General features: G+C 30.5%; 1 protein-coding gene and 1 long non-coding RNA gene across 4 annotated transcripts in view; one reads left to right on the top strand and one right to left on the bottom strand.

The window, feature by feature from the left end:
• The window catches only part of LOC121132634 (uncharacterized), a 225,924-nt gene that overhangs the window by 163,114 nt on the left and 46,655 nt on the right, over positions 1-16,155 (top strand). The gene's annotated exons all lie outside the window — the stretch shown is intronic.
• Positions 57-376, bottom strand: LOC121132636 (uncharacterized). Its single transcript, XR_005869402.2, has 2 exons — positions 227-376; positions 57-166 (listed from the first exon to the last, which is right to left on the bottom strand). It is a non-coding gene; the product is annotated as an uncharacterized lncRNA (long non-coding RNA).

The raw sequence follows: 16,155 nt of genomic DNA, 5'->3' as shown, positions 1-16,155 counted from the left end.
ATATTTGTTGAAGAAACGACTACTTCATAGTAACGGCTGACGACTTGACGACTCCGTTCTCAATAACGTAAAACAAATTTTGAAGGAAACCTTTACCAACTCACATCAAGAACTATTTCGATATCGATTAGCGACGGGCTGTCTCTTTACGAATTCCGAACACTCCCTGGAAGAAGAAAGAAAATGTAGTTGCTGTAAAGAGAAAGAAGAAACGTCCTCTCCTCACCTCTTCGTTTGTTGCCGGAAGTTATCAGAGATACGGTGCATGTTCGAGGAAAGGGTTAAGGAAGGCTACAGATTAACAGTGAGGGAGAAGGACTGGCTTTTCTTGATGTCTCCAGGAGCTGAGGAAGACATGAAGATAGAGTCTTATTAATGTTTATGTTAAATAAATGCTCTGGAGTCCAGTTAAACATTTTAATAACACCGGAATGGGGAATAAATGCGTCCACGCACACGTTAATCCCGTCCAGTATTAACAAATTTTTCAAATGATCTACTTTTTTTACACGCCCCAGTTTTTTTTTTTTTTCAATTATATCTTGTAACTTGTATGATGCATAGCCCTATATTATAGGGGTCTGGTATGATGTATTTAAATTTCACTCTATGAAAGGGTAATAATGAAAAATTCGGGCATTTTTCAACTTTGTATCTTACTTATTTTTTGATTAAAATGTTTTTTTAAGGTTGGAATATGGAGAATGTAATGAACATGATATTTACAATTGATATATTATATCTATATATCTTTTGATCTTTCAGAAAAACTAAATAGTATTGTGGAAGTAGATTTTCACAAGTATTTATAAAATTTTCCTTTTATAGATATATAAATAAAAAATTATTTATTTTATGAATGAAATGATCCATTTGTTAACGTAAAACTAACAATAAATTAGCAAGAAAAACGATAGTGATAAAAAATAGATTGACTTTATTGATCTTTCATCACTCGTTTGTATAAATGTATGGTTTTGTTTTTGAAATTCTTTGTACACCCGCCTAAGCGTGTCCGTTCATTTGAACAACATTTATTTCAGCGAGGGTCATATTGGCAACATTTATTTGAGCAAGTATTCATTTAGGCAAGCTTCATTTGAGAAATGTTAATTTCAGTGACGTTTTCATATAGTAAATATTATGAAATAATTTACGTCATTATTAAACGTCATCTCTCATCATCCACCAGAGTGGTGTTCAAAATCAAATGGGAGAAGTCTAGAAAGAGCAATGAGGCTCTTATCGGATTTCGTCTCAACTCTGTAAGCTTATGTGGAGGGATGAATTTACAAAACATATTAAGTGGGATGGCATTCAAACACTTCGATCGATGGGTCCTCTAGGAGTAGGATCTTTAAAAAAGGATGTGCATTCTCCAATCATTTTCGTTGTCCAATGTTATGACAGTAAACTTTTGATTTATGTACCATTTTTGACTTGATTCAAAACTATATTATTTGTAATAATTCTTTTTAGGAGAAGGCTTCACAGGAGTTGGGACGGGTCTTTTTGGGTGCTCTTTCATCACTATGCTAGCTTCATCATCATTCTGAAAGGAAGAAATAAACTATAGAGAGTCTTGATTTTTGAAATCTTTATTACTCGTGGATGATAGTTAAGTTCTTGTGCCAAATGATGATTTTCTTTAATTGACTATTATGTTGATTGGTTTTTATAGAAGTTACGAATTATAGAATAAAATAAATTTTCAAACTTATTCTGAATTAGATATAAAAAAATGCATTAACCCTAAAATGTTTTTTTTTATTATTGACTAATTAACTATTTAGCGCGTGTGATGATGCAACATCAATATCATACGAATATCTACTCACAATTACCAACATAGTTGTTTCAGTTTGACACATTCTTGTTGAATATTATATCAAATAGGGGATTGGTTGGTATGTTTCATGAGTGCAACAAAAAACATTTAATAGTTGAAGGTCTAATATTAATCAGTAATAGCTGATGTGATGTATTTTTACTTGTATATACGTTTATCGTGGCATATTAGTATTAGTTGCAACTTGTAAATATAGTAATTTTATTTATCTATCGTTTTGTACGTACCCTTCTTTACCTTTTTAGTGTGCAGAGGGGTCTCGGCAATAATAATACACATTTCATTCGTTCTTTTGATTTACTTTCGTCCACAACGACTCCCGATATTTACCTCAAAGTTTTTTTGTAGTATTATATATTAAAATAAGTTAAGACAAATTCAATTTTCAAACTATACATTCATTTCTATATTTAGCGCGCATCCACGCAAAAAATCAAAAATTGGTAAATTGTTAATATTTTAAATTACATTATTTGGTGCCTCATTTATTCTATTATATTTTTTTGCAAAGGAACTGATCCTGATATAGTTTGTTGGAAGACAACTTCTTGTAATCCATTTTCTTTAATGATGGTTTGGAGAAGCTTCCAAAGTGAAGGGTGCTGGCACTGCATGGAAAGCCATATGCCAAGATTCTATAGAGTTATTTGTTCTAGGCAAACCTTCTGTTGGTATATTCATATTCCATAATGCTAGTGGATATCGCGGCTCTCTCCTAATTCTTCCCATATATCGACCGATGTAATTGTCTTCGAAATAATCGGCAATGACTCTTGAGATCCTCAGGAAGGGCTTCTGTGTGGATCTCAAAAGCATTGATAATTATATCAGGAGGTAGGAAATCCAATGCGATAGGACTCTTTATTTTAATTCGTATATCCTCATTTTTAATATAAATTTGTCGTATCCCTGACTTCTGAACTTGCCTCCACAACGACTGGCCCAAATGAAAAAGCATCCAACAACTTTAGTCAAAGGAAAAACCTCCTTATTTGTAGATATCGTATTTACTTTCAAAATCAGCTAATACACTGATGGGATTAAATGTAATTCCGTATGTGTTCTTCATTAATCCATCCCAAAATCTGCTGTATGTATCACGGCTTTTGTTTGGAAGAAGTGCATATACCAATGGAATTACTGTGCCCATGACTAGTACGTGTACCGTAAAAAATTGGTAAAATATAATCGGACTAACTTTTAAAGTTCCATCCACAAACCAATGTTGGTATCTGCTCATTATTTCTTAACACTTTTTTGTTGAATAAATAATTATTCGATTTTCATCCATCGATCCAGAATCAAATAATAAAATTGATTCTCCTGAGTTTAAAAATCTAAGGTTAAATGGGATTTCAAATCCACGCCTAGACGCTGGCGATGGAGGAGCACTGTTATCTTTTCATTATTCGTCTTATGGTTTGGGCTAAATTTATATTTTTCCTAATGACAATGAAATTTTTATCTCCAATATTTTGAACAACATCCCCTATAAGAGCTCTTGGAGGCTCTACCGAGGAAAGAGCCATATTTCTAATGTTTAATTTTAGTTTTTTTACCCGTACTTTTTCTGAATCAGGAATGTGATTATGTTCCGAGATAGCATTTGGAATTTCTCTCTCTTCTGGGTTTTGTCCTGTTTTAACTCGGCCTTTAAAACCATTTTCAACACATCTCCAATTCAAACTATTTATGTTTTTCTTATCCGACCTATAGATATAGCCTTGAAAGCAAAGATAATTAGCCCCTCGGCAGCTTTTGATAAATTCCATTTTTATAACTGTATAATTATGATAACTTAATGAATAAACCACGTTAAACAAACTGGGTAAATCTTAATCAATTTGTAATTCAAAATTGGCTTGTTCTAGCACAAGTTAATACCATAATGACTAAATGATCAGAAATTGCATTCATTCATGTCAGCTTTCGATAATAAGGTTATTGCTTTTCTAAAAAATTAAAGGTCATTCTATCAAATTTAGATCTGGGGGCAAAAATTTAGGTTTTGAAATATTTTACAAAAAACTAAGCACCCAAAATAAAATCCTGGGGACGCACCTAATAAAGCAAATCATTCAATTAATCATCATTTGATAAATAAATGAATCATTTTTTCGGCAAAACTTGAAATAATATTTTAAATGCATGTCTCTTTCGAATTTATGACTCCTTAATGAGTAATTCCTCTGTAAAAAAAAATGAATACTACCTTAAGAAATTTATTAACTGTGCTAATTCGTATAATTCATTAGCTCTTAAAATTTTGAAACGTAAATAAATCATTTATTATCTGCTTAGCTATTCACCATGATTGTAGGTACAAATTCTGTTTTACAGGCGCATGATGCATTCCTTTATTTGGATACCAAATCAACATAACATTGAGAATGGGGTCTACCGGCAGAAAAGTGCAAGAATATATCCTTGAATTGAAGATTGAAATTCACGACAAAGGGTGTTGGGCTTTTCTATAAATTTAAGATAAGAACATGTAATACCTCGAAAATAATTGAAATGATTATAAGAATAATTATCTGCCTATTGTTAGTCATAATAACTAAAGATGAATAAATTATCTGGCAGTGTATTTTAGCGGAACATATACAAATGCTTTATTTCTACGACACACTTAAAATATATTGAAAAAACAGAATAAACACTTACAAATATGTTAATTTATGAAGGTTACATTCAAATCTATGTCTTTTTGTAAAAGAAAACATAGCCACCCAAAGAGAGATATTTATTTTGTTATTCGTATCATATTAAATAGTAATTAATAGAAAATTGGCAAATGTAGTGTTTATTTGTAAAAAAAAACAGAGCCTTCGATAGAGACTATCTAAAGTTTATTTCTTCCTTTAAGAATGATGAATGATGATGCATTCAATGAAGCTAGCATAGTGATGAAAGAGCACCCAAAAAGACCCGTCCCAACTCCTGTGAAGCCTTCTCCTAAAAAGAACTAAATACAAGTAATATAGTTTTGAATCAAGTCAAAAATGGCTCATAAATCAAAGGTTTACTTTCATAACATTGGACAACGAAAATGATCGGAGAATGCACATCCTTTTTTTAAAGACTCTACTCCTAGAGGACCCATCGATCGAAGTGTTTGAATGCCATCCCACTTAATATGTTTTGTAAATTTGTCCCTCCACATAAGCTTACGGAATTGAGAAAAAATCTGATACGCTCCAATTGCTGATATATATTGATTTCTATCCGATTGCTCCTTCGAGACTTCTCCCATTTGATTTTGAACAACACTCTGGTGGGTGATGAGTGATGACGTTTAATAATGACGTAAATTATTTCATAATATTGCCCAAATGAATACTTGCTCAAATGAATGTTGCTAAGATGACCCTCGCTGAAATAAATGTTGCTCAAATGAATGCAGGCCTGGCCTAAGACCTTTCTAATTTTTATTGATCCGATCAAATTTGGTCATTTAAGTATGGTCTGGATCGGTGTCCTTTAAAATTCGATGTGAAACGATATGACAGATTAATTGCTGATAAGGTCAAGTCTATATCAAAATTTAGATTATGAGTTAAATGACAACATATTAAGTTTAAAGATTTTGATATGTGTACAGTGTGGTCCATATAAATTTGGAAAAACATTAAAGGCTTACAACGAACGAATTATATGGCGTAGAACCATAATTTTTTTATTATTTGAAATCTACATTTAATTATTCACAGGCTTGTGAATGGAACACAAAATTGAACGGGGTTCCATGGAACGCTGAACGGAACGGATTTTTTTTTAACGATGTACGCTGAATGTTAAAAATGAGATTTTAGCGTTTTGTTCCAATAGGTGATAGTAATTTCGGAAGGGGTGTAGCTTTCCACGGGATAAGTATCCTAGAAACACGACAATGCACATTCAGGGGCAATTTTTTGAAATTGAGGAGGGACCTAAAGCCTTCACCCCTGCAGACGTCCCTGATATTAATATTCATTTAAATGTGAATTAACCACTCTAAAAAGTACATAACTATTATTTATGTCCCTTTTACGCAGTAATAATTAAATTTATCTTGTACTCAATGAAACACATTCTGACACTCTTTGTTTTTATTTTGGTTGTAATTTTTCTTATGGATTTAAGGTACTTCCCCATTCAGTAGATATTTGAGTTAGATAATATGTTTAACGTTACTGGTTGCAATCAAGGTTAATAGTATTTCTATTAATCTTGGCTGCAATGTATTTTTTCAATGTCAGGGTTTAGTTTAAAAATATATATATATTTATTTTTATGAAAAATACACGAATAATTTATACAAAGGTTCAATCATTTAAATTTATGAAATGACAGGCAATATTTCAAAGATGGGCAATTAAAGGCATTGAATTCAAATTTCGGGCATGAATTGAAATACCCGAGAGTGTGAAATAAAGTTTAAAAACTCTGTTTTATCCATTTGACTTAATTTTGCCCAATATTGTCTTAGAAATATAATTTATGAATTTCCTAATTTTATACATGTGTCGGTAAATTTTGGCTACTTTAAGTACAACTAGTGCCTCCAAAGGATTTATCAGAATAATTTTTTCATTGAAATGAACTATAATTTGTTGGAAATTGTTCAATTTTGAGAAAAACTATTTTACCTTTCTTTTGGGTTGACGTGCTACAAATATACAATTTTAATACAATGACTCAGTACTATTAAGAGTTGGTCATAATATATATAATGGAATTGAATAATTAACTATGACTTAATTCATCTATATTTACATATGGGATTAAGAGAAGATTGATATGATTGATTCACTACGGACATAGCTATTCTTCTTCTGTGAAAATGAAATATTGTAATTTTTAGTCGGCTATTAGTTTTTTTAAATGAGTTTGATTCTTTGCTTTTACAATTCCCATAGCCATTTTAGACAATAAAAGCTTTGGCGCCCCCGACATACGTGAAATGTTTTTTTTTTTTTCTATATTCAATTTAATTCAGCAATCTTATTTTGAGTATCCGACTTTTATATGCCTCAAAAACTGTAGAACTTTATTTAACGAGCGCGCTATTGTGATTATATATACTGAACAATCATGATACTACGTTATAATTGGAAAGTTGAACGGAACGCCAAAATAGCTGAACGGTGACAAGCCTGATTATTCATAATGAGATCCGCCTCTCTCGATAACTTCGATCACACGGTGCTAGAAGCTTTGGTAGCCCCGGACCCCCTTGTGCAGATCAATTGTACTGGTTCTGGTTTTTCACTTTTAATTTACATTCCAAGGATTTCTCACTTTTGGAGACTTGATTTTTGGCTTTCAAACAGCCTGGACCTGAACCCATGTCATTTCTGTCTCTGGGGGAGGATCGAGCATGAGTCCTGTGTTAAGTATCATTCGTCTGTAGAGGCTGTGGAGAAATCAATTCCCGAACAATGACAAATCTGAAAAAGTATGAGGTATTCCAAGACTGCCATAGCTTCCGGCACGGTGTGGCCGATGTTATTAAGAGAGGCAGATTTTATTATGAAAATTTGAATAACATATATTGTAGTTTGCAAATAAATAATTTTTTTGGTTTAACACATATAGTTCGTTCGTTATAACCCTTTAAAGATTTTCCCAATTTATCTAGTTCAGCTTATACATGTGTTGATCAGGAGAAAGTCGATTAGTAGAGTGAGACTCAAAAATCCATCTACGGTCTGAGACTGCAATGTTGACCGAAATATGTTATGGCTAAACCTTTGAAAAAAGTTGAGCACAATTATATATTTTTCAATAATTGGACTATGAATCCATTGATGTAATCCGTTAGGGTATGTAAAAGCAACCCCAGTATTATTATAGTTAAGAGGGAAAAGAATGTTAAAAAATTATTTTAATTTTAAGAATAAACAAGATTAAACATTCCCTTTTCCCACTAGAATGGTGGAAATTCACGGATAATATTGAAATGAAAAGAAAGGCTCGCCTTATCGTTAGCGGAGCTTAAAGCAAAAATGAGTAGGAGTTTGTCTTTTTCTTTAAAAAAAACAACACACATTGTTTTGGTTTTTAGAAAATAACATTCAAAGCCCTTTTTATGGTCAAAGTGGCATTAAAAACCTTATGAAAATGACATCCATTAGTATTAGTAAAAGGATATCTATTATTTACATCTTCTTAGCAATCAAAACAGTGCTTATTTGACTGTCGGACTCGACGACTTCCATTATTGTATCCACATTTTGACAATTATCCTTCTAGATTATAGTGCATCATTAAAATCAAAACTATCAGAACGGAATTGACGAAACCAAAATTGCAAGTGATTGGCTGCAACAGTATCAAGATTATAAACACTATACAAAGTTTCAGCGCCCTGGCTTGCATTTTCACCTTTTCGTAGAAAAACTGTAAATATGACGCACTTTCTCTTTGTTGATGTCTATCATTGACGCGTGCCCAAACAATACCGTGACAAACACTCATAAAACTATATAAGAACAAAAATATAGTAGGTAATTTTATCTTTCTAACACCATCTACTCAGATGTACTTATACAACGTGTGATACACATTGCTAAAGCCATGGATTCGTAAATCAATGGATTTCCTTTTGTTATAGCTATTATGGTAGGTAAAGTAAAAAGTTCTGAGCGTTTTTAGCTATATTCTGTAAAATAAAAATAAATAAATAAATTCGACAATTTCCATTATTTTATCTACATTTTGGATGATTGGCCTAATCGTGCCTCATACTTGACGTTGTTGGAATGTCTATAAACAGTACAATTTTTTTGCCCATCTGCCCCGCCTTGGTCGTAGTGATGGTAAAGAATGTGTCGAATTTTCTCATTTTTTACTTCCATTTTGTAACGTTGCAAGGAACAATTGGCTTCACCAAACATAAAACTGTAAATGAACTTTTTTTTTAACCTTTAAGTATACTTTAAACTTTTTAATGCAATGTATTAATTGTGAGATATGGCACAGTAAAGACATCTAGCAAAAAGGCTCAGAGCATTTTTATTTGGCCTAATGTATGAGCTAATCCTTAATTCAATATTGAAATATTAAATTACATTAAGAAAACAAATTGTAAATAACATACAAAGCTATATAATACCCATTACCTCAAGTTATGTCATTATATAATATTACATAAGTGAATTGATTGATATTTTAAATATAATTTTTTTACTTATAAAATAAGTTTAAAAACTATTATCAAATGTATCTCCTTTAGTGAGACATCCAGTGATATCTTCTACATAATCAGTGACATACTGTATGAGAAATCTCTTTTTTCTAGATACCATGTATTTTTATAATTGATTTTCTAAAAAGAAAAAAAAGGTTTAATCGTAGAGACAATGAAAGTTGTTGTTTTTTGTTTTTCTTGAATTATTGAAAAAATAAGAAAAACAAAACTTTTATGTAAAATTTAATTAGTACTAATTAAAAAAGTATTATTTTACAACTTTTTCACTGTCTTAACGCTCCTTTTTATACATATATAAATTATTTTTGAAATACATTATATCAAATATGTTATATGTCTCTGTAACAAATATATTTAATAAGTTGGGGAAAAAGTAATTGCGTATAGTTTGTTTTAATTCAATGCTTGATAAGAAGTTTTACAATCATCTGGTTTAAGCCAAGTCTTTATCTTGATGATGTCTTGTTGTCTCCTATTCACCAATGGTGGCCACATACATCGTTTTTCCCTATTTGTATCTCGATTAACTCGTAAGTAGGAGTAGTATTGTAGTTTTATTTGTTAAATGATACACTTCTTAAAAAAGCAAATAACTATAAGAATATAACTTATACTGTATATGACATAATTTAGTATTATTTGTGATACAAAGGGAAATTATTAAATATATTTCCTAATTGGTATCATACATAAATGTAAAAATAGTAGTTTATATTCTTATCAGGCTCTAACCAAACGTAGTCATGTCTTTAATAAAGTAATAAATATATAAATAGTTCTTTTAACGGGTGTTTAAAAAGTATTTTAAGACCTATTTAATTGAAATTATGAAAAGTTCAAATATTTTCAATGACATTCATGTACCAATAAAAAATAGAACCAGTTTATTTACAGGTTTGATCTTATCTTGTGGTACACATTTTATTATTTTCAATCCAGAATGACATTGGTGCAAAATCATGGAGGGCAACAAGTTACCTAACCTCTGAACAGAGAAAGCGGAGACGGTTAGAAACAGCAAAAAAGATTCTAAATTTTCTCAGGGACCAACTAAAAATACGGTCCAAGTTTTTCTTATTTCTGACTTTAAAAAATTCATCGAATATGCTGAGTAGCCGCTACATCATAACCGAACATCCAGGCAATGTCTTAGCTTCAGTGAGATATTCTTCAGAGTAAAAAATCCAGTGGATAGCAAAGACGAAGTCTGTCCATTGGAGACCATATAAAAGATTCAATGATTTAATTATTCAAAAAATTTATTTTCTACTACATTTTCATGATTTTATATTATTATTTTCTGCAAAAGATACAAAAATTGAAAAAAAAAAAAAAATAGTTTAAAAGGTACATGTTCCCAATTTCAAATAATATTTACATCACATTTATTGAAATTAGAAAAGATAAATTATAAATACGTAAAAGTGACGAAATTGAAAGTCTATAAAAAACCTCACATTTTGATTATAATGAAAAAAATCATATTAAGTTGTTAAGTAACTTAATAATGATAAAAAAATTTTGCAAAATAAATATAATAAAATTTTATTTAAGATTTTTACTTTCAAAAAATATTTTTTATATGTAGGTATATTAAGACTATTTGATTGAGATTGCAAGCTACAAAAAAAGACTTTTTGTAGGTTTTAAAGTTTATTTTTATGTTTCTTGATACAGAAGCAGTCATAAACACACTATTTCAATCTAAAGGCAAAAACTTTTTGATATGTTTAATTTATGTACAACAAATTATCGTTGAATAATCGTAAAAGACAGTTGAAAATATATTACTGTAAAAAAAACCCACAACATTCATTTTTATGTTTATTAGATAATGATGTAATGTATTTAAGGTTATCTTACAAATACATTTAGTTATCGCCATTTAACCGAAAGGAATTAAATTTACTTCAGGGCTATTTTGAACATTCATTAAGTTGTAGAACATAAATATATTCTTCTGCCTTTCTCAAAATTTTCATTAAGTATCAGGGAGTGTTTTTAAATAATGAATTTTTTGATAATTAAAATATTTAATTACTTATTGCATCAAAGTAAAACAACTTTATTCTTAAAGGCTAAAAATGCTCAAATGAATTAAAAACGAAATGAAATAAAATGAATTAAAAACGAAATGAAATAAAATGAAAAAAGAACGAAAAACAGAATCAACAACAATAATAATATTAAGTGACACAGGATGCAATATGGAAAACAATTTTTTGGTACCAGACAGCTTCATAGCGTTTTCTTTCTATGACAGTTCTCTTATCAACCCAAAAGGGGAGTAACATTATTGGTAAAGAAACACCTAAACCCAAGGATTGTTTTTAGATGTCCCGAAGGAAATCAACTTTTTGGAAGGAAAATTTGTAGATAGTGCAGTTATAAATATTATTGAGGGCACACGTGCAAATATTTTTAGTACGGCAATGATGTTTTTCTGAATACGAAATGATCCTCAAAAGAATTTAAAAAGTTTGTCGTGGAGCAGGTGCAATAAACTCCTATAAATGTGCAAGAGATATAGTTTTTCTTGAAGATCTGATCGATTGAATGACATTCTTACCAACAAAGATACTGAAGAATTAGAAAAACTAATGGAAGCAGTTAAGAATAATGCTGAAACAAACAAAGCATCAGATCCCTCTGGTTTTGACAGTAGGATACTTTCCCAAATTCGCTTCAGAGAGACAAATTGTCCTGATATCTAAGCAAAATAAGGACCATGGGCAGTTGAAAAAATATCAGCCGCTAACCATACAAAACTGAATATACAAAATATTTTCATATATGATAGTTAACAGAATAAATAAAATATCTACTCCATATCTGCTGCCCTTCCAATATGGATTCGTAAAGGATAAGCTTATGAACAACGTACCCTTTTCTGTACAAAATTTACTCAAATCAGAGAGAAAAATGTATGTAATGACCATCGACATTCCCAAAGCATTTGATTTCCCTTTCCCCTGAATATATTATGTGTATGCTATACCAGAAATGATTTGGCGATTTTATTATAAGAATGGTTGTAATTATTTTAGCAAGGTTCCGAACATTTGTGAGGTAAGGGAATCAAAAGACGTCTTTCGAAAATAAAAGAGGAGTCAAATAAGGAGATCCTTTATCAAGATTTTTATTCATCATTAGGATATATAAAATTCTTCATATTTCTTGAAGTAGTTCATTAAAACTTAAATCCTACTTTTTTAATTGTTTTTCTGACTTTGCCTGGTATTTCGTGGCGGCCCTCTCGTCATTATTAAATCAATTACGAGGACCATGAGTCTTCTTTGTAATTTTTCTACTTTTTCTGCTCTAATGATGAGCCCTCAAAAAGCAGAAAAACTCAGCCCATTTGGGGATATAATAGAAAAATGTTAAATAAATTTAACCTCAACATTTGGGATAAAATAATTGCATGGAACACATACATTTTACCAAAAAGGTTGCACCTCCTAAGAGTTACACCATACTGTTAGAAAATGTCCCAAAATTTAATTGAAATCTAAAATACATTTTTTCAGAGGAAAAAGAGAAAAAAAATATCTTACGCCGAGCTTCATGGCCCATCGAAGAAAAATGATACATGATAAATATATCTGAAATGTGGAAAATAGTGAAATTCTACTGGGTATGGAAAGTGTACAGGAGCAAGGAGCTCTGGTGCTTCATTTTAATCATTTTTTAATAGAAAAGGGAATATATTTTATAAACAAACCACAGAGGAGCTACAAAGTAATCCTCGATAAAATTTCTCAATACTCTGAGGATATGGATCGGCTGAGTGAAGTCAGTTTGGAAGTTTTTTCAAAACATGAACTCGCCCTGGGTCGGGAATTGCCATACACGAACGTTTAATTTCTCTGAAGTACGTACAGTATCTTCCGATATCGTTGCTGAGGTCCATTGGTCAACCTCACTTATAAACTAAATGGCTCAACTTTCCTTTAAGAAAAGACTTGGGAATCTTTCTCGGTCCGTAAGGCCAATTGCCCCATCCAGAATTAAAACATGTATGGCCTCCATATAGAAAATTAGAATGTCGTTCCAAAAAACACGCTAGAACCCTTTGGCTCTTACTTGCTAAGAAGAGGAATCCCCACAAAAGGAAGGGTTTGAGTAATAAAAACCGTTTTCTCACATACTCGGAAAAATAGTTCAAATACTACCTGTTGTCTGGAACATTTGAAGTACGATTTAAGATCTTTGAGGTCCAGAAAAGCCTCTGTATTTTCTGCACGAACATGAAGGAGACAACAAACCATATTTTTTAGAGCTGCAGAGGAATAAAAGAAATAAACGAACCTAACTCTTGCTTTACTTATATAGGTATTTTCTTATGACACCACTATTATGTTAAAAAAAAAAAAGAGAATCCTAAAGTCAACAGTCTAAGATATTTATTACATATTTTAACATGTCTAATGGTAGGGGTCGTTGTTTACTTAAATTTATAAAGTATTATAAATTTTTTTGAGGTAAAATAGTTTATTTTGTCTTAGTATGGACCAATGTAAAGAAAAGCTGAATGTGTGGGCCTTAAAATTATTTTATATCGATGGTATATAAATGAATAATTTTATCGCTATATCTTTTTGTGGCATAACATTCTAATAAGAAATGATCAGCGGTTTCCCTTGAGGTTTTGAAAAGGAAGCAAAATCTATCCTCAGGGGCACTCCCATGTATACTTCCAATAGTAAGTATGTTTTTGACCATCCTATATCGGAAACAATATGCTGAAAATTTAAACAGATTTTTTGAAGAGCTCTAATGAAGTAAAGCTTTTTCTTGATGGACATGCCAGATAAAAAATTAAATTGTTGATTATTTTATATGGAGTCTTGGTTATTGATACTACATAAATTTAAAAAGTTAAATTTAAGATGAATGATATCATTATCAAAGAAGTGGTTACTCTATATTTCTTATGCGATATTTTATTAAATATAATGCCAAAAGTAAGTTATTAAATTTAATAAATTATTTAACATTAAGAAACAATATGATGAACCCAAATTCTGGCTTCATCAGAATTAAATTCATCTTTTCTTCAACAAGCCAAAATCAAAACCTTCCCTCTAGAAAGGTATTTCGGGAATCGGAGGTATGAACCCCCTCTAGGGTTTTTACAAATAACCACGGCACAGACAATTTTAGTTATATTTACCTAATTGAATTAAATATATGAAAAATAAAAAATGTTATAACATATTATATATGAACATGTGTTACGTCTATTTTTTAGTAATTTATGAAATTTAAAAACATACTTTTGGGATTAAATTTAATAAATATCACTTAAAAATTATGGAGTAACTACAAATTTTTATTTTCTAAACCTATGTAGTATTAATAACCAAGACTCATCTCAATGACGTCACCAGAAATTAAAATGAATTAAAAAGTACTGTACAATTATTTATAATTTGGATTTTACTCAAATACAAATGTGCTCTTTCTATCAACAAAAATGGATGTGCAATTACGTAGTTAAAAAAAAGTGTTTATTTAATTTGTGATACAAAACATCAATTGTAACAACCGTTTTTCCTTTTCTGATTAGTAAAATTTAGTTTTTTCTTTACTCATTCTACAGTTATAATCAAATTAGTGATGGGATAAATATTTATATAAAAATATTTATCTTGTATGAGACTGCTAAATGAATAAACATATATTTTAAAGTATAAAAATGTTCTTGACAAAAACAATGTTAGCACGAATGTTGTGGCCTTGACTTTTATTCTTTTAGAGGGAATTTATTATGTTTATATGATAATGACATTTAAACGTTTGGGATGGAACAATTAATTTTCCCCTTTAAAATAGTCTGCAGTATAATAAATTTTTATATTAAATTGTCAAATTAAAAACCTAGTTGTTTATATACAAATATACATTTGAATGTCTAAGTTTTCTGTGGAACGCTTTTGTCTTATTAATAACAAATTTAAAAACCGTAATGTAATATTTTGCTTTGGGAATCATATTGAATTGCAAGCATAATTTGATAATTATTTAAACAAATAAATGATAATACAAAACTTGTTCTTTTATAACAAACATAATTTGGGAGTATTAAGGTGTTTTTTTCATAAGCCGAAGGTTTTTTTTACCCAATAGGTGTATACCAAGTATCAGCTATGTGTTTAAAAATATATCTAAAAGGTCGTTCAATATAATTGAAAAAAACTTTCACATCATCCAGTCTCGGTTTGAGTACATTACGGCCGAATTATTCCCTCCTCAAACAAGAGGTTATGTAACTATTATTTTAATTTCCGTTTGTTATTACTTACTTCATAAAAATATATATATAAATGCAAATATAGAAAGGTAAGAGTGGAAATAGATTAAAATGTCTGTAATAACAATAGTTCTAGTTACACGACCTAATGCAGTTATAAAATTTAAAAAGGTGCAATGCAGAAAAAAATATACAGATAAGCCCCATATTGCAAACCTTGTTTTATTCAGAACTGTTTATATTCCAAAGATCTACAAATCCCAAAAACATAATTTGACTGTAAAATCAATATTATTAACTCTACGAGCGTTTATAGTAATACCGTATTTCTCGCCATTTTTTTAACTAAATATATCTTATTCATTGTTGGTCACATCGGATTATACGATATAGCTTTGTAAAGGTGTGAGTGTGTACTACAAACACTTTTTGAATACTATTGCGGTTGACCGATTCAGTCGTGAATTATTGTTCGTAGAGTGTGGAGATCTCAAAGGAAGAAATTCGCCATATTTTACATTTTTACTACCTTAAAAGGAAAAACGTGTCGAAAGCGACCAAGAAAATTTGCATTTGTATACAGGGTTAATACTATTCCGGTTCATCTTGCACAACAGTGGTTCGAGCTATTTCATTTGGGTGTAGTGGAAGTGAATGATACACCAAGCAGACCTTTCGAAAAAAATCGTAGAAAATATCAAGATAGACCGTCATGTTAGCTCAGAAGCGGAACATTGATCATAAAACCATTTGTAGAAGGCTAGATAAAAAACAAACTCAAATAAGGACAACACCTGGCCGGACACATCCTTGATGATCCACCAAAAGCTCCAAGAGCTCTTATGGGAAGTTAAT

This window comes from Lepeophtheirus salmonis, chromosome 2 (assembly GCF_016086655.4).
Source record: "Lepeophtheirus salmonis chromosome 2, UVic_Lsal_1.4, whole genome shotgun sequence".
Classification (NCBI taxonomy): Eukaryota; Metazoa; Arthropoda; class Copepoda; order Siphonostomatoida; family Caligidae; genus Lepeophtheirus; species Lepeophtheirus salmonis.
This window is presented reverse-complemented; position numbering and strand designations above follow the sequence as displayed.